Source organism: Lactuca serriola, chromosome 8, assembly GCF_051521515.1.
Source record: "Lactuca serriola cultivar US96UC23 chromosome 8, Lser_US96UC23_V15, whole genome shotgun sequence".
Taxonomy (NCBI): Eukaryota; Viridiplantae; Streptophyta; class Magnoliopsida; order Asterales; family Asteraceae; genus Lactuca; species Lactuca serriola.
Window position 1 is genome coordinate 4,955,220 of NC_136415.1, and position 20,025 is coordinate 4,975,244.

The 20,025-nt window shown below is 32.4% G+C and overlaps 1 pseudogene across 2 annotated transcripts; it reads right to left on the reverse strand.

The window, feature by feature from the left end:
• Nucleotides 1-3,656: 3,656 nt before the first annotated feature.
• On the reverse strand, nucleotides 3,657-5,347 carry LOC145069312 (AT-hook motif nuclear-localized protein 20 pseudogene; annotated as a pseudogene). Of its 2 annotated transcripts, none has more exons than XR_013689430.1 (2): nucleotides 4,226-5,347; nucleotides 3,657-3,917 (listed from the first exon to the last, which is right to left on the reverse strand). The product of XR_013689430.1 is annotated as an AT-hook motif nuclear-localized protein 20 pseudogene, transcript variant X2 (transcript). The 2 variants fall into 2 exon arrangements; XR_013689429.1 differs by lacking the exon at nucleotides 3,657-3,917 and adding an exon at nucleotides 3,973-4,128.
• Nucleotides 5,348-20,025: the final 14,678 nt, after the last annotated feature.

The window sequence follows — 20,025 nt, forward strand, 5'->3', positions numbered from 1 at the left end:
GCATTGCTCCACACATTCCTTCTAGAAGGTTGCTAAATGTCCAATTCTCGTGGAACCATGTGTCGCACCCGTGTGGTGCTACATCACCTTGAACTTTGGAGGAGGGGAACGGTCGACTTGCCAAGTGGCACTCTCCGGTGCTGCCACGTCATCAGTGCGCGACATGCACTCCGCGTGCTCGGTTTTCTATATCTTCGGAATGACATAACATCTTCATATGAGCTCCTTTTTTGACGTTCCTTATATCCCAGAAAAGCTCTCAACGATATCTACAACTTTCGTTCAAATCCTAATAGCTAATTCTCACTCTATCAAAAAATTGTATTTTTTGATAGGCTTAGCCTGTTAGAGATCGCTGCAGAAAGCATAACACCAACATACAGATTCCGTTCTCGATGTTCTTTATATCGATGGATTTCTATTGACAAAATCTTTAACTCTCATTTATATTATATTTCCTAATAATCTACCTTTCTAAAATTCGATTTCTATGGGCACATTGTTGTAATGAATCTTAGAAAAATCATAACTTCCTCTAACGAAGTCAGATTTTGACGTTCTTCATATGTATGGATTCGCTTTTCCGATTACTACAACTTCCGTTTAGATTATTTATCCTAAATAATCTTTTATCAAAAATGTTTATTTTAGATTATACTGTAAAGCGAGAAGTGGAGTGTTACAACTCTCCCCTACTTACAGAGATTTTGTCCCCGAAATCTTGTTCCTAGCGTTCCTTAAGCTAATTCCTAAATGTCATTCTAAGAGGATATTCGAGATCCTCACATGATCTTGTCGACATTGTTGCATTTAACTTTATTATCTATCTTAGATGTACTCCCGAACTCCTCATGAAGTCTTCTAAAATCAAGAACTCGTCGGTTTGGACTATACTCTATGATGAAAGATCTCCTTCAGATGAGAAATGTCGATTGGTTTCTTTGTCTAGGAACACAGTCAGTTGGATTTAAGGCAATTGATTAAGGAAATGTATCTACGACGTCCTAACATAATCCATTTTTCAGTAAAATGCCTCTAAAAGGCTTAAGCTATATCCTTAAATCGCACATGAATCTAGATTATAATGATAATGTGACCAGGTGTTCCAACTACCTGGAAGTTAACTAAAGCTATCATTACAGGTTTATGAGTTCGAAAATTTGGAACCAACATTCTAATATTGGTGACATACTTATCATCAGACTTGCTTATCGGCTAAAGAAATAACTAAACTAAACATGTAGCCTATCTCGATGCCTAAAATACTACTGACACATTACTGGACACATACATAGCCGCACTCGATTCTCTATTTTTTGTGACTCCTATTTGAATGAACATATCTAAGAATTTACACTCACCACCTGAAGAACTCACCTGGATAATTACTTCGAAGATCAGCAACTAACCGGAAGATCCTACTGACGTGCAACAAGCCTAACGAGTATTAACCTATAATACTATAACTTGTTAGATCCTAAGGGAATATGGTAATGTAGGCTAGGCCTATCAATAATCCCAATAAATATTGATAGTTCTATAAAGTAAGCATCAACTAGGCATGACATTTGGGGGGCATGATCATTCCAACATATATATTTTCTAAAATCTAACAAGCAAGCCAATGTGACCATTCTAGACACCTCTCTCGTAAGTATATGAATTCGTATTATAACTTGGAATTACTAATAGTTCTTATTTATAAGTTTATAAAAACGACATATGACTATAAATATAAGTTACACTGGAAAAACTAGAATGCAGCTTAACTTACAGAGATTCTTGATAAAAACCAGAATCTAAACGTGCAGAATACCGACTCGAGTTTTCCTACTCAAAGCTTACTACTCAGATGCATACTCAGGGGGGTCGCAGGGCTTCTCCGTAGGCAGAAAAATAAGGGAAAATGGCTCTACATGGGAGAATATTGAGAGAGAGAGAGAGAGAGAGAAAGTTATAGGGGTTGGATGTAAGGAATATATATGGGAATGAGCTCTATTTATAGGACTTGGAAATGCGCACCGGGAAAGGCATGGTGCATGTCAGACACGTCAACTTTGCTCCTCTGGTCTTTTGACACCTGTCGATGCCGCATTGCTCCACGTCATTCCTTCTGGAAGGCTGCCACGTGTCGAATCCCCTGGATCCACGTGTCACAACTGTAAGGTGCCATGTCACCTTGACCTTTGAAGGAGGTTAACGGTCGACTTGCCACATGGCACTCTCTGGTGCTGCCACATCATCAGTGCACGACGGGCACTCCGCGCACCCAGTTTTCCAGATTATCGGAATGACATAACTTCTTCATAAAACCTTCTTTTTTGATGTTCTTTATATCCCCAGAAATCTCTCGACGAGATCTACAACTTTCGTTTAGATCCCAACAACTAATTCTCATTCTATCAAAAATTTATATTTTTTGTTACACTTAGCCTGTTAGGGATCGCTGCAGAAAGCATAACTCCTACATATGAATTTCGTTCTCGATTTTTGTGAGCACACTATTGCGCTGAATCTTAGAAAAATCATAACTTCCTCTAACAAAGTCCGTTTGGACATTCTTTATATGTATGGATTCGTTTCCTTTAGATTATTTATCCTAAGTAATCTTCTATCTAAAATGTCTATTTTGGATTATATTGTAAAGCGATAAATGGGTGTTACATGGAAGATTAGAGTACCTACTATATTTCCCAAAGGAAGTTCATTGTAACATTTTTATATCCATTAATAGGGTTATTAATAATTTTTTTCTCAAAATTCATGATATAAGTGATTAATCGTGTCATCCTTAATGAATTTGAATATATGTCCACATGAAAAATGATGATATTGAGTATGCATGTAGAGTTTAATAAGTGTAGTTGATTCATTTATGTATGTCATGGTTTGTTCATGTTATGATTTATCTCATGTACCTAGTGTTGTTATTTGATTCAAGATAATCATGTTAAAGAGACTTTAAAAGAAATTAAGTAGATTATCATATACCTTATATGGTACTTTGAGTTCCCGTTTGAAATTTGAAAAACTCTAAAAATAGGTTGTTGTATTTTATGAAGTAGATTATGTTGGTGACTTGGACAGGAGAACAACTCTAATGGTTTCCACCATTAGTGATTGTGTTTTGAGTTTGAAAAGCAACCTTGCAGGCTAACAATATCATTTTCTACTACTGAGGTCATGTGGTGAATTATAACACATTCAAAGAAGATGCTTAGTTGAAAGGTTTGTTCATTGATCTCTATAGAGATAAATTTGGTATGTTATATTTTGTGATAGTTAGGGTTCTATATGTTTCATAAAGGGTTCTTGTTCTAGGGAAGAACAAATCACATTGACAAGAGAGATCTCTAAATTATAGATATTATTTTTAAGGGAGGTTATTATTTCACTTAATCAATTCATTCATCCACATAAGATACCATACCCTTCTAGCTATCATACAAGTCACTGAATCATATATTTTATGTGGATGAATCAATTTTCTTAAGTAAAAGAATAACATCCCTATTGTTAAAGGTAATACCAATAGAAAAAAAATCATGTTGTAATCTCTCTTTAGATGTCGCATGATTTTTGTTTACCCGTTAGGGTTTCCACCAAAATTTTGGTGTTTTTGTTCTTTCCTTTTTACTTCTTCTTGGTCCGTCGAATTATAACACTTACACCCTTGAAATCTATCACATACAATAGTACCATGTCCAACCAATGATCAACAAAGCAAGAAAAACTTGATACCCGGCCAACTTGGGCGTTTGAGGAGGTTTACGATTCTAAGGCCGGCTATGACATATTCGAGGAGGTTGGCAATGACCAACAAAGTGCGAACCTCTACGCTTTTGTTATTCTTGACAGAGCAGTGGGAAATTTTGGAATGTGTATACAGCCTTTGCAAAGACTAAATACTATAAAACCTATAGGAGAGTGATTATTAATCATATGTTAATTTAAAACATTTATTGAAACATATAAATAAAAAGTTCTATAAATATTTTTATTGTAATCTGCAAATCAACTATATTTATAAACAGACATTCCCTAAGTAGAATAAGACCAAGTAACTAATACAAGCAAAATATACAAATCCAGGAGTTGAGATTAATTTTCTTTCTCATGCATTACAACCTGATCAATATCATCAAATATTGTTACTTTAACATCACATAGACCTTATTCAGATTTAATTATAGTTATAATGATGTTATTCGTTTTTAACTTTTACCTCTAATATGGAGGCCGGCCATGAGCCCAGCCAAATGCTTCATGGTTCATCTGTCCACCACCATTAGGGATCAAATTGGGCTGCAAGTTATACCCGGGCATCGGATCACCCAACCCTCCTCCATCACCACCCATCCCAAGTGGCGGTGGTGATCCACCACCACCCATCCCTGCCTGCACCACACTATCTGCTTCCTCTTCTTCCTCTACAGGGAGTCTTTCGTATGTAGCGTTGGAAAATGTGGCGGCAATTACCATCACAGGTCCGGAGGCAACCAACGACCCCACCACGCTCCCACCGACAACCTGACCTTGACCTCCCGCAAGGTATATAGTCAGACCTGTTGAGCCAGGCGGAGCAGGACCAGGTAAAAAAGCTCCGGTTAGTGACAAAATCTCGAATCGGCCTTGTAAGGCCATGACTGAACCAGGTGCTGTGGGCTGTCTTAGGGTTACATTCATGACTGTCCCGCTAGCACTCATAACACAAACCCCTCTCTGTCGTCTCCTACTAAATTGAGCTATGCTTTCAGCTACATCAGTTCCACTCTCAACCTCCATGACATGGCTACGAAGCGCGTTGGGGCTGTCCCTTGTCACAAAAATCGGGGGCTTTGGCTTGTTCTTTGAGCCTGGTGGACGGCCTCTAGGCCGCCTATTTGAAGTCTCGATCCCACCTTCTCTTGGATCATCGCTGTTGTTGTCTCTTTCATCTTCTTCACTTCCAGTGTTGTTCTCGTTCATTGATATTCCCAGATCTGGCTTCTTTAAAGCCAAGGAACCACCTGCTGGTGTTTCTACACCACCTAGGTTGGCCTGCCCAGTCCACCAGTTTGACATGCTCAATAACACAGATAAAGACTCTCTTAAACTTTTCTCAGTCCCTCGTGATCTTGATGATTAGTTGAAATTGAAAAGGTACACAGAACCACTAGTACTAGTGTGGTGGTGTAGAAGAAACAACTGCTACTTAATCTTGAAGATACCCTATGGGAGTTATGTGTGTCTTTTGTTGGCTTGGCTATTGGTTTTAGTGGGTGAGGGTATATCTAACAAAGTTTTTGTGATCATCTCTCTCTCTCTCTCTCTCTCTCTCTCTCTCTCTCTCTCTCTCTCTATATATATATATATATATATATATATATATATATATATACTTTATCTTCGTCACAATTTTTAGGAAAGATTGAGTGAGCTACTTTGCTATATATTTCGTAATAAGGAAGTTGAGTGCACAAGGGCTCATGTGACATTCACATTCTTCTTCCATCGAAAAAAAGAAAAACTAGAGAGGAGAGAAAGGGTCTTTGGAATTAGGGTTTGGAGGGGTGTGGGGTAGCGTGCGCATGAGGTAGTGGGGTGCACTCCTTTGTTTTCTCATGTGGTTGGGATTTGAATGCAATTTTTGTCATTCATCATATAATTAAATAACTCGCAGCCGGACGCAACTTTGACTTGGATCCATATTTGATTCCTCTTTCATTATATGCATAGTAGGGAGCGTTCACAATTTGTCTTTTGACTGTTGAATGAGTCATTAGGTAAGACAAAAAATTACCTCACTGGACATAACATTCCCCACTGCTTTGAGGTTACCATCTTCTCTATCAGGAGCTCTAAGCTTTTTAAGTAATAGTTTTCGTAATTTTTGAAATATTTTATGAAGATTTAAACTAAACAAACCGGTTAAATGTTAACTTGATGAATGTTTTGAGTTCATTTCAGATTGACTATTTACCGTGTTATAACCGAATTTCCAGTTATGCAATATAATACTTCAATACACAAATTGTTATATATATATATATATATATATATATATATATATATATATATATATATATATATATATATATATATATATATATATATATATATATATATATATATATATGTGTGTGTGTGAAATCTCGCACGTTATGCATTTTAAAATTATTTAGTTATAATTTTAACAAATATATCTTAATTGAAAATTATTAGTCATTGATATTAAAAGCAATAATAATTTGTACACTAAGTTGATATATAAAATCCAAGTTTAATATTTGAAAAAGTTTCCAAGAATTAAAAATGATTAATAAATTATAAAACCATTTTAACTTTTAAGGGAGACCTTTTATTTATAGAATTAAATGGATTATTAAGTTTGTTTATCATGACGTTGTGGGATCAAAATCGTCTTATTGTGTGTCCTTTTGTGTTATGTTATTTTATGGCACATTGCGTAAGAAAAAAATAAGTCAAAACAATCACCTATAAGTAAGATGCTAAAACATTTTTTATCTCACATTGCTTAGACAACAAAACTTATATAAAAACACACGTCTATAAGTAAAGAGGCTGGAAAATTTGCTTTTATATCTTTGTTCTCTTATATTCTTGATTTTGACTAGTTTATGCATCAACTACAACATTTTTGAAACCATTTATGTTGTATATTATTAGAATTAAATTTCATGAAAATTAAGTAACATTAATATTCAAACTATTTTGGTGAAAATGGATACATTATACTTAAAATCAACTCATTACTCAACATCATTATAATCAAATAATAGAATGTTTAATTATATTTTTTCCTTGAACTTTAATATTTGAAAATTTTTCTAAGGATAAAAAATGACTAAAGAATTATGTAGTTGTTTTAACTTAGGAGGAAACTATTATTTATAGAGTAAAATAGTTTATTAAGTTTATTTATCATGACGATGTTGGATCAAATTCATCTTTATTATATGTCATTTTGTGTCATGTTTTTTATCCAACGTTGCTTAAGAAAAAAGTTGAAGCGAAAACAATCAATTATAAGTAAACATATTTATTATCTTATATTGTTTAAGAAACAAAACTCATAGAAAATACACATCTATAAGTATAGAGGCTAAAATATTTTCTCTTATATCTTTGTTCTCTTATGTTCTTGATTTTAATTGGTTTAGGCATCAACTACAATATTCCAAGAACCATGCAGTCGATCATGGATTTTTTTTTGTTGCATTATCATATTTTCTACCTTTTATGATGTCCCGTGTTGAAAGAATATAAATGATAATATTAAGATGACACTATTTAATGAAAATGTTATCATCATAAAGGCTTACTTTTTAAACTTGTATGGGAAGTCTTAAGACCCCATCACGTCAAATATTTTTAATGAGTTTTAGTATATAGTATTAAGTCTTGATGTTTATATAAAAGTTTAATTTTTTTTTTAACATCTATATAAATACAACATTCAACATATTTTTTTTATAAGTAATATTCAAATATTCATTGTCAAAAAGAAAATTATGTATATTATTGTGATGATTCGAAAGAAATTTACATGTATCATTATACAATATTGGACTAGGGAAAATGATAACATACGAATTTTATCATTTTTTAAGTGTTTAACTAATTTTTTTAAATAGTTTAAAAACTAATGTGTTACTTGATTTTCATGCAATTTAAATCTAATAATATAAAACATAAATAGTTATTGGAATGTTTTAGTTTATGCAAAAACCAGTCAAAATCAAGAACATAAGAGCACAAAGATATAAGAGAACACGTTTTAGTCTCTTTACTTATAGATATTTGTTTACTCATGAGTTTTGTTTCTTAAGCAATGTGAGATAAGAAATGTGTTAGCCTCTTTACATATAGTTGATTGTTTTCATTTCAATTTTTTAAAATGATGTTGGATAAAAAATATGACACAAAAAGACACGTAATAAAAGAGAATTTTATCCCACGTTGTCATGGTAAACAAACTTATTAAACTCTTTTATTCTATAAGTAAAAATGCTAAAACCTTATATCTTACATCTTTATTCTCTCATGTTCTTGATTTTGATCGATTTACACATCAACTACAACATTATTAGAACCATGAGGTCGACCATGAAAGGTTTTTTTTTTTTTGTAGAATTATCATATTTTATACATTTTATGATGTTTCATATTGATAGAATATAAACGATGATATTAAAATGACACTATCTAATGAAATGTTATCATCACAAACTTTCGACTTATTTTTTTAACCTCCATATGAAGTATTAAGAAAAAAAATTCTTTACCCCCTCAAGTCAAATACTTTTAATGGGTTTTAGTATATAATATTAAGTCTTGATGTTTATATAAAAGTTTGATTTTTTTTTAACATCTATATAAATACAATTTTCAACGTAAATTTTTTAAACAATGTTCAAATGTTCATTGTCAAAAAGAAATTATGTATATGTATTGTGATGATTCGAAAGAATTTTATATATATCGTTACACATTAGAATATGAAAAATGATATACTATGAACATATGAATTTAATCATTTTTTAAGTGTTTAACTATTTTTTGAAATAGTTTGAAAAATAATGTTACTTGATTTTTATGCAATTTAATTCTAACTAGATAGGTATCCCCCGCTACGCGGGGGTAAGAAGCTTTCGATACGAGAGGGTTTTTGTGAATCTTTTTATTCCTTCGTGTTCCGTGACATGTTTCTTTAGACTTGGAACTATCTCAGATAATGTTAGACAATTGCCAAAAACATGAAATTTAAAACAAACATTTAAGCAACATATAGTCAGGAAACACAAACATATGAAATATTTGTGATTGAATTGAATACCTTTGTCCTGATGTAGATGCTTCCTTTTTCTATGTAAATAATAAAATAAAAATAAATAAAGACCAATGAGAGTGAATTAACATTCAATAAAATAATAAGAACATGCAGCTATTCGTTCCCTATGTTCTGCAAGCCTGATTAAATCTTTGATGGGGATTTCATTCATACGCATCTTAAGGTTTACTTCGGAAATTATAAGCAATTATGGGTACTCTGTGAGAGAACAAAATGATCAACGTCAAAGTTAGTCAAAGATGTACACTTGTAGCATTTACAACTTAAGCTAAGTTACTTTGTCTTTTTTTTGTGTGCTATAAGGGAATTTCTTTTTTGCTTTCTTAATCTCTCTGAAGATGTAGGAGATTTATTCTCAGGAACGGCATCCAGATGCTCTGATATAATCATAGAATCCACTTGAGGCATTTCTGGAAAGTTGTTGGTTCATGATTTACATGGAAATCAAATACTGACCTCGTCGGAATGGAATCAGTGATGCCGATTGATGACGATCCAAAAAGTTCATCCGGTTTAAATTTCAGGGGTGTTGTTGTGCCTGTAGTCGATTGTGAAGGAATGGAGATTTCGCAAACTTTTAGCCCTACATTAGCAAGTCAATATTAAGTAAGATTACTTATTATACATAATCTAATATTTTGGACATACCTGCACTAATTCTTGATTCGGACAATATCTCAAGAGGAGGTTCCTAGAAAAGGGCGTTTTCGGCATCCTAAATTCAGAAACACTCCAAAAGTTATCAATCTGTAGAAAAGTTTGTGCTTAACATGAGATATAAAGGTTTTGTCATGTCGGGTCGCGGGTAGATTAGCGGACTGAAGAAGATGCTAACGATTGAAAGAATTTTTTAGGAAACAGCAGACAATAGAAGAGAAAAGAAGCAGACAAAACGTAAAGACAACAATACAAATAATAGTAACAAACAACAAAAAGGGCAAAACAATATACACAAAACATTTGAAAGAATACAAAAGTCTTTATGCTTACCAAGTCATGAACTTTCTCTGGTTGAAATGATGAATAAGATTTGGAAGATGATATTTTTAACAAAAATCTGAGTCGATATTTTGGAAACACCACAAAAATCCAACAAAACGAAATACAGAATGCAAATTGCATTTCCATGTTTCGCATCTCAGGTCCAGTGCTCTACACACCCATCACAAAGTTAAGAAATTAGTCAAATTCATCATTACTACTTATGTATTAGACTGAAGGAAGAAACATAAATCATTTTATTTTTTTGTTGGGACGATAGAAGAAAAAAATTGTGCTACTGTATAATTTGAAACAATTTCGAATAAAAACCATTAACATGACATATGCGTTTCAGTTGGGCATTTTCACAAACAATTGGCATGCATTGTATATGTATTAGAAACAAATAATAAAATGGATAGAAAGAAACCTGGCAACGAACATCAATCTGTGTACCTTTACCCAAATCAATTTTTGTAGGCTCACCAGACACGAAATTGTGTTATACAGTTCCAGCAACAGATAACCACAAACAGTGTCAAGATTGTTACCTTCACGCCGATCTCCAAGGGGAATAAAAACTTTTCTAAAAAAGATTCACAGGTAGGGATAGTCAAAATATTTAAAATCATCAACCTGTACTAACAAAACTGGTGGAGAGAACGATGGTACCTAAAGATACAGATAAATAGAAGATGATGAGAAGTAAAATAGGTGGAAGAATATTTGGCACAGAAAATAACCCTAAGGTTTTATAAGCGTAGCTGGGATTTACTTGGCGATAGCTGCAGGTCGATGGGAAGATGACGTACGTCGTATATGAAGCACTTGTGACGGTCTTCGCTCTCTATTGCTGCTTGGGGGCTTCCTCATTCTTCCGTGTGATGAGGTGGTTTCCGCCTAGATGATCGGTCCATGTCGGGTAAACGGAAGATGATGAGAAGTAGAATAGGTGGAGGAATATTTGGTACAAAAAACCCTAAGGTTTTATAAGCGTTTGATAGTTGAGATTTACCTAGCCATAGCTGCGGATCAGGAGAAATCGGTTGAAATGGTTACACCTTGTGGATGAGAAAAACTGAACAACAGAAGATGATCAAAAGAAATTGTGGATTGAGGTGGTGGAGACAATCGCCAGGAAGAGGGGATCAATATTGTAGTTAGAGAAGAAATTCGGTGAGCAGCGCTCACGTGAGCAGTATGGAAGGCGAGTTGTAGGGCTAGAGGCAAACGGAAGAAGAGAGAGGCAGTGGAAGTGAGGAAGTGAGTGATTAAAAAGAATAAAGAAGTTTTTGACGCGGTGGAATCAGTTGATAGATTAACCCGGTGAAGGAACCAGTGGAGACGTGTACAGAACACGTATCACTCCTGAAAGAAGCAGTGAGAATCAGAAGCGGACACGTACTCAAGCAAGCGGTGAGGAAGCAAAAGAAACTCACCATCAATATAAATAACGACATAAAAAGACCCAATACAGAAAAGAGACAGAATTGGAAAGGGAAATAGAAAGGGAAAAATTGACATATTAAATGAAGCAAGCAAAGAGAAAAACTAGGAAAATAGAAGGGAAAAATAAGACAAAAGATGACCCATTATATTGTAGCTAAGCCAAGAGAAATTATATATATATATATATATATATATATATATATATATAATTAATAAAAGCAAAAAGAGACGTTTTTTAACATTTATACAAAACTACAGGGACCAAATGAGACAAAGATCCTCCACTTTACTGTTAAAACTTTTCAGAATCTTAACATATATATATATATATATATATATATATATATATATATATATATATATATAATGTAAAAAGTAAATGATTTTTGGAATGTTTTAGTTTAGTGGTCAAAATCATAACATAAGACCACAAAGATATAAGAGAAAAAGTTTTAGTCTTTTTATTTATAGATGCATGTTTACTCATGAGTTTTCTCTCTTAAACAATGTTAAATAAGAAATGTGTAAGCTTTATTCATAGCCCAACAACAAATAATAAGAAATATTAAATAATTATTACCTCAAGTGACGGACGTTACACAAACTTATCATAAAATTGAATGAAAGTCTATTACCCTAAAATGGATCAAAACCAAAATTCTCTCAGTTATACATATAGGACACCGACAATGAGGACTCAAATAGGCAAACAATTGTGGGTACATATTCACACATATCAAAATTATTTCATATGTTTTCATTATTTATGATTACAACTATTAACTTTTAAATTTCATGTTATCCTCAGACGACAAGAAGATGCATCTACGTCAACTTCTGATTCAATTGATCTTCAAATTATACACGATTTGAAGCTTATGTTGGATTCTAATAATGTGTTGGTTCGGTGTTATAGAATGGTAAGAGATTTTTTCCAAACCAATCCTCAAATTGACCTTAATTTACGCCTTATTGGAAAAAGGATACAACAAGGAATGACATATAACTTGCCGTCTGCATCTGAGGTTGTCGCTCTAATTGTTAGAGACATTGATGAGTCTTTGAAAATAGAGATATCATCATACAACTTCATTGGGGTCTCTTCAACGTATTAGTGAATTACATGTTTCTTATCTCACTCTTCAGTATCCATTACTCTTTCCATATGGTGATGATGGTTACAGAGAAGACATCCTTCATCGAGGTGTAACGTCTTCAAGCAGCAGCAAGCGGCCTAACTATATTATGAGAGAATTTTATGCTTACAAAATTCAAGATAAGGTTAATAGCTTCTCATTAATTCTTAATTCAAGAAGGTTTTTCCAAAAAATTTTGGTTGATGCATATACAATGATTGAAAGCGAGAGACTTTTTTTTCATATGGAAAAAACAAAAAATTCTTAGATGTGCATCCTATGGAAATCTAAGCAAGGTACAAGATCAGGGAAGACAACTTTTTCCAACATCGGACAACGTGTTATCTTACCTTCTTCTTTTACTGGTGGTGCACGTCACATGCAATAGAACTATTTGGATGCTATGTCCCTTTGTAAATGGTTTGGATATCCAAATTTTTTTATAACTATAACATGCAATCCGAAATGGCCTGAAATCAAAAGGTTTCTTAAAGACACAAATCTCAAACTTGAAGACAGGTCATATATCCTATGTAGGTTATTTAAAAATAAAGCTTGATGCAGTAATTAAAGACTTACGGGAGAAATCGTTGTTCGGAAAGGTTCAAGGAGGTATGTTTAATTTAACAATTTTAATTTTAGCATCTTCATATTTATATTTTAATTACTATCACACCTAAAAATCTTTTTGCATTTCATTTATTATCTATTTAAATTACTGACATCTTATCTAACTTATTTTACAAATTTTCTTATAGTTGTTTACACAATTGAGTTTCAAAAGCATGGACTGCCTCACAATCATATATGTCTCTTTATGCACTCTGATCACAAAATCCGTATTATTGAACAAATTGATTTGTATATTTCAGTCGAGATTTCAAACATTAATGAAGATCCTGTTTGTATTCACTTATGAGCGAGTTCATGATGCATGGTCCTTGAGGTGCTAAAAATATGAAATGCCTATGCATGGTTGATAATAAGTGTTCAAAAAACTTTCCGAAAAAATATTCTCCAATGAAACTTCAGCTGATGAAGATAGTTTTCTGATATATAGGAGACAGAATGATAGATCTTTTGTTGAAAAGTCTGGTGTCAGATTGGATAACAGACACGTTTTTGCATATAACAAAGACCTTTTGAAAAGATATCAAGGATACATTAATGTTGAGTGGTGCAATCAAGCTGGTTCTATAAAATAATTATTCAAATATATCAACAAGGGTCCTGACAGAGAAACACTTGTTGTCATACAATCCAACAACGAAGGTGGTACCGATGATTCAATAGATGAAATAAAAGAGTATTATGATTGTTGATATATATATATCTGCATGTGAAGCATCATGGATAATATTTGGTTATGATATTAATTATAGGTATCCTGTTGTGGTTTGGTTTCCTTTTCATCTTCCTGATCAACAACAAGTTATTTATGATCTAGACGATGATATTTACAATATCCTTGACAAACTGTCAGTTGCATCTTCAATGTTCACATATTGGCTTGAGTGTAATGAGATGTATAAACAAGCCCGAGATCATACTTATGTTGAATTCCCTACAAAGTTTGTGTGGAAACCTAAATTACGGATCCGAAAACCAAGGGAAACAAGTTTTTCAATTGGGAGAATTCATTCTGTTTCACCTAAACTTGGTGAAGCATATTTCTTAAGAATTATTTTAAACAAGGTCAAAGGTCCTAAATCTTTTGAAGATATTCAAACAGTAAACGGAGAAATATGTCCTACTTTTTGAGATGCATGTTATGCTTTAGGGGTTCTAGACGATGATAGGAAGTACATTGAAGCTATTAAAGAAGCAAGCCATTCAAGTATTGGTTATTACATACGGTCATTATTTTCAATGATGTCGATCTCTGATAGTTTCGGAAGACCAAAATTTGTTTGGGAAAATACATGGGAATACCTTTCGGACGGAATTCTTTACAATCAACGGAATCGATTAAAGTCTCCTGGTATAATACTTATCTTTCATTACTTTTACCTTTTTTTTTAAATAAACTATATATTTGTATATTTTTCTAAGTTTATATTTAAAAATGTACAGATTTATCCCTTACTGGTCATCAACTGAAGAACTTGACTTTGTTTGATATTGAATCATTTCTACTTCGTAACAATTCCAGCCTCAAGAACTACACAGGCATGCCTTACCCAGATCTTGATTATGTATCGTCTTTTAACAATCATTTGATTACTAAGGAGTTATCTTATGACATCACAAGTCTTCAAAACGAATTTCAGACACTTATTATTTCACTAACAAATGAATAACAATGTGTTTTTAAGGATGTCATGGCAACAATTGAAGATAATAAAGGAGGTGTGTTTTTTGTTTATGGTTATAGTGGAACAGGAAAAACCTTTCTTTGGAAGAATTGATCAACAACTATCAGATCTAAAAGACAAATTGTTTTAATTGTTGCTTCAGGCAGTATTGCTTCAGGTAGTATTGCTTCTTTCTTACTAACTGGAGGTAGAACATCACACTCCGTCTGAAATACAAAAAACAAGATTATTTGCAAATTGGCTCTTGGATATAGGAGAGAGAAATGTTGGTGGTTCTAATGATGGTGATGCAGTTATTCATATTCCTGAAGATCTTCTTATTACTTAATCTTCTGATCTTATAGGTTCATTAATTGAGTTTGTATATCCATCATTTCTTGACAACTCGAACGATCCAAAATATTTTGAAGAAATATCAATACTTGCATCGAAAAATGAAGTTGTTCAAGAAATAAGCGAGCATCTGCTTTCATTGTTTCCTGGAGAAGAAAAAGAATACATCAGTTCAGATAGCATCTGCCAAACAGAGTTTATTCACAATCAATTTGATGAGAGTTTATCTTCACCTGATGTTCTAAATGAACTTAAAATCTCCAGTTTGCCAAACCATAAGTTGATTTTAAAGTCGGTGTTTCGATTATGTTACTAAGAAATATCAACCAGAAAAATGGGTTATGTAATGATACTAGACTTCAGGTGGTATCATTGGGTAATTACGTCATAAAAACAATTGTTTTAACTGGAAGCAACATTGGACATCGAGTTTTTATTTCAAGGTTGTCTTTAACACCTTCAGACAACAAAATTCCATACAAATTCAAAAGAAGACAATTTCCCCTGGTGGTTTGTTTTGCTATGACCATAAGTAAAAATGAAAAAACCAGGGCTAATCATTGTCAAATGTTGATTTGTTTTTGCGAGAACCTGTTTTCTCACATGATCAGTTATATGTTGCTTTATCCAGAGTAAATATCAGAGAATGATTAAAGTTATTGATTTCAGATAAAGATAATAATTTAACGAATAAAACTTCCAATGTTGTTTACAATGAAGTATTTCAAAATCTATGTTAAATTGTTATGTTTATTTTACTTATCAAATAAAGTTGTGATTACTTACCATCTAGAATTCGATGCTTTTATTACAGTTATAAATTTTTTGTCTATATAAAGTTTTTAGTCTTACCAACCGTGGTTTCACAGGTTATAACTTAGTTAAAAATAAATTAATAATAAATTATTATTTAGTTTTTAGGACTAATCTGTTTTTAATTTATAAACCAAACCCAATCCGAAATTCAAAATAATAATTCGGTTTTGATTAAATTCAATTCAAAAATCTGAATATCCAAACCAAACAATTCAATCTAAATTATCCAATTATATAACTCAGTTGTATCCAAAATAAAAAACAACCATGTATACCAAAGCCTTGTTGGGACAAATTGTGGAATCTTTTTAGGAAAAATTGTGGAATCTTTTATGCAAAAATATTGTTTTTCTTTGGATTTTTTGTTTAGTGTCGCACATTCCAAGGAGAAGAGTTGCGAGAATATGTGTTTGCATCATTAACTCCTCGATTTTGTGAACTTTCTATTTGTTATTTTTAATTACATATTGCATTCATTTCATGTTAGTCTTAGCATACTTTATATTCTTTCTATATTTGAATTATTATAATATTTGTCCTTCGACATTTTCATTTTCATTCAGTCAAGATAAATTTTATAAAGTTTAGCATGTTCGTGATGGCATTGGATAGAATTTCGGGCTCATCAAAAGTGCAGGGAACCTGTCAAATTACAACAAACCATTTAAGAAGATTTTGATCATATTTATGCGTCTTACATTAAATCAGCCATTTTGTTAGTATATCCAATTCCATTTTTTCCGTTAATAGAGGCCCAGTTCTTGATCATAACAGTAGCCCAAATAATACTTATAATTATAGTGCCACACATGATGCTTATCTTAACACCGTCAAATAAAATGTGTTTCAGCACCTAATATTGAATTAATTTCAAACTACTTTTGGTGATTAAGGGCAATCGAAATAAACAAGTTCAACCAACCTAAGAAGAGGATTCGCAACAACGATTGTATATAATTTGAATTTTCATTTCTGTTTTTCTATATTTTAAATAGATTCGATACATATTATATGATTTTAGTTTTCTTAGCTTTCGGACTTGGAAGAGTTGATTGGCTTAGATCGCAATAATGGACATTTGAATGGCTTCAAATCAATAATTCCTATCATATTAAGGCGAGTAATATGTATCACGGAAAACCAACCAACATGTTACCAACTGAACCAAGAATATCGATAATTAATATGTTTGGTTGATAGTATATACCAAATGTAAAATTATGGTATGGTAGTGGTATAAAGTTTTCAATACCACGGTAGTACCATACCAACCAATTATATATATATATATATATATATATATATATATATATATATATATATATATATATGGGAAATCTCCGGAAAAGTCTCAATATTTTACCTTAATTTACGAAAAAATCTCAAACTAAAATTTGTTTATAAAAAAAATCCTAACTACCAGTAAAAATGACGATTTGACCCTATTTCCCCGGTTTACCGGTTTTAAAAAAGTCTCATTATTTTACCATAATTTACGAATAAGTCCCAAATTATTGTAAAATAATAGGACTTTAATGAAAATAATGGGACTTTAATGTTTCCGGATAAGTAATGAAACCGGTAAACCGAGAAAATAGGACCAACTCGTCATTTTTACTGGTTTTTGGGACTTTTACATAAACCAATTTTAGTTTGGGAATTTTTTGTAAATTAGGGTAAAATATTGGGACTTTTCCGGAGATTTCCCTATATATATATATATATATATATATATATATATATATATATATATATATATATATATATATATATATATATATATATATATATATATATATATATATAGAGAGAGAGAGAGAGAGAGAGAGAAATAATTATTTGAGAACTCATAGATTCATGAGAACCCGAGAACCAAACGAGAGCCGTTAGATCAAAAAAATAGATGGTTAAAATGTTTTGTAGTATTTTTGTAAATATTTGAAAGATTAAACGCGAGGGTATGTTACATAAATTAATCGAAGGGCATTTTTGTACTAAAATCATATCATCACCCCCAAATCAATCGATGGCTTCTTTCTCTTCCAAATCCCTCGCTCGTCTCATCATCCCTCTTATCCTCGATCATTCTTCAATCCAGAACCAGCGTCCAAAATCCCTGGTCTCCTCCCGTCAATTGTCTCCCGTATTCACTGAATCGAGGAAGGTGAATGTCAAATATCTTTTTCTCTCTCCAAAACCAACATTGCACCTCCATATTATCAGAGATCTCTTCTTTTTTTTCCCTCTGTAATTCCTTCAAATTGGTGAACAAGACGATGCTTCCGGGACAGTCATGTGTTCAGAGATCTATAATTTGAGGACAAAAATGGTCCAATCTATTGCCTGTATTCCTAGTCCTAGTTTTTATAGCTAATATCAATTTCGTCATCTCGATTTGATTAAAAATTCGGATCTCCTGAATTCTTCAACGGAATCATTCTACCGGTTTACGGAATCATGTCGTCGTAAAAAATGGTCAAATATGTTGCCTGCGTTGTTCTTTGATTTTACAAGGGAGGAGTCGACGGTTGAAGCTGGAATGTGGTTTGAGACCGTTGAAAGCTATCCGTCTTTAAGTAAGTTGTTGAAATATGTATACATCTGTTTTATGCTTTTGCTCCGTTTTTTGTGACTCACTTTTAGTAGTAATTATAGGTTTTAGGTGATTTTTACACTGATATATCATAATCATTCATGGAGATGTTCAATGGTTTTTTATAAGTATCATTTGCTGAAGATTCTCATTGTTTATGATATCGATCGTTTTGTTACACCAATAAACCGGGGAAATAGTGTCGCACCTAATCTGAGCTGAATTTATTGAAATTTTTTGCAGTTAAATGTATTAGCTCTCTGATGTTTGACTTTTGAGGTTACTCATAGATTATTTAGGTCCAAAATTGATTAATTTAGAGGAAAATATCGGTAGTTACATGTATTCCTACTCTCGGAAACTAGTGTTAAGTTAAATTTGGTAGATCATTTAGGTTAATTTCAAATGTGAAAGTCTAAGGTGTGACCTAAAAAGTCTCAACATATCCATTCTTCAGCAATGACATTTGAAAAGCAATTTAAGAGGGATACACCTTCTGGTTTCGTAATCTGATCTTGGAAATTTGTGTAGTGTTTGCTAGTTTGGTGTAGAGTAAACTGTTGTCTCATGCATTGGTCAAGCTGAAGAATTTAGCTAGTAATGCATTTTTTCTATTTATTTGATTATTCTATTACCTTAAACCCTAAGGTAGTGTTTGGAATGAGCATTCCTTGAGCTGAAGGATTGGAATGCTTTGCTATATTTATAAATTACAGTTTTCATAGTCTCCAATAACACCGATGTTTATAAAAAAAATATTAGAACTTTAATTTTTTTTATTCACCAAGAATAACTGAAAATATTCTTTTATTATATTTCTTTTCTAAGACAAGAAATATATATTTTAAACAACGTGAAATATATGTATATGCAATTATGTAAATCCACTGAATCACTTTCAATTGATTAAAGCTCTCCTTTGTATAGGTGCTCATAAAAGGCATATCATATGAGCTCATGTTGTTGTTTTCCTCATCCACTTGGCGTTTTCCCTCATCAACTTGATGTTTTACCTCATCAACTTGCCAATGATCTCACTATTTCAAGGTTTGAATATATAAATTAGAACACACAATTAGTGATTTAAAAAATTAAAAAATCAATAACCACGGTTAAATAAATTTTGATTTTTTTATATAGGTATTGGAATTATTTGACGAAACAAACATTCGTGTTGGAGTCATACAATTTAAATTTTTTAAGGCTATTTATCAGTTTGTAACAAGCACTGAATGTTTAATTAACAAAGAAATCCATAAAACTACCTGATGCTTATAGCCAGTTGCAACAAGGAAGATGGCGAGTAAGCAAAAAAAACACGTCGAGAGGTTAAGAAGATGATCATGTTAAGAGTTCATCGCAGCAGCTAAAGGCATAAGTTCAATTTAGTTCTTGAGATTTAGAAGGTAAGGGAAATATGGTTCATTTAGGTTTTTTTATTTAGTTATTTAAAACCAGAAAAAAATGATTATAACATGTTTAAAGAAAATAGTAAAAGAATATCTCTAGCCATTTTTGGCAAGACTTACATGTATCAAAATTGTTTCA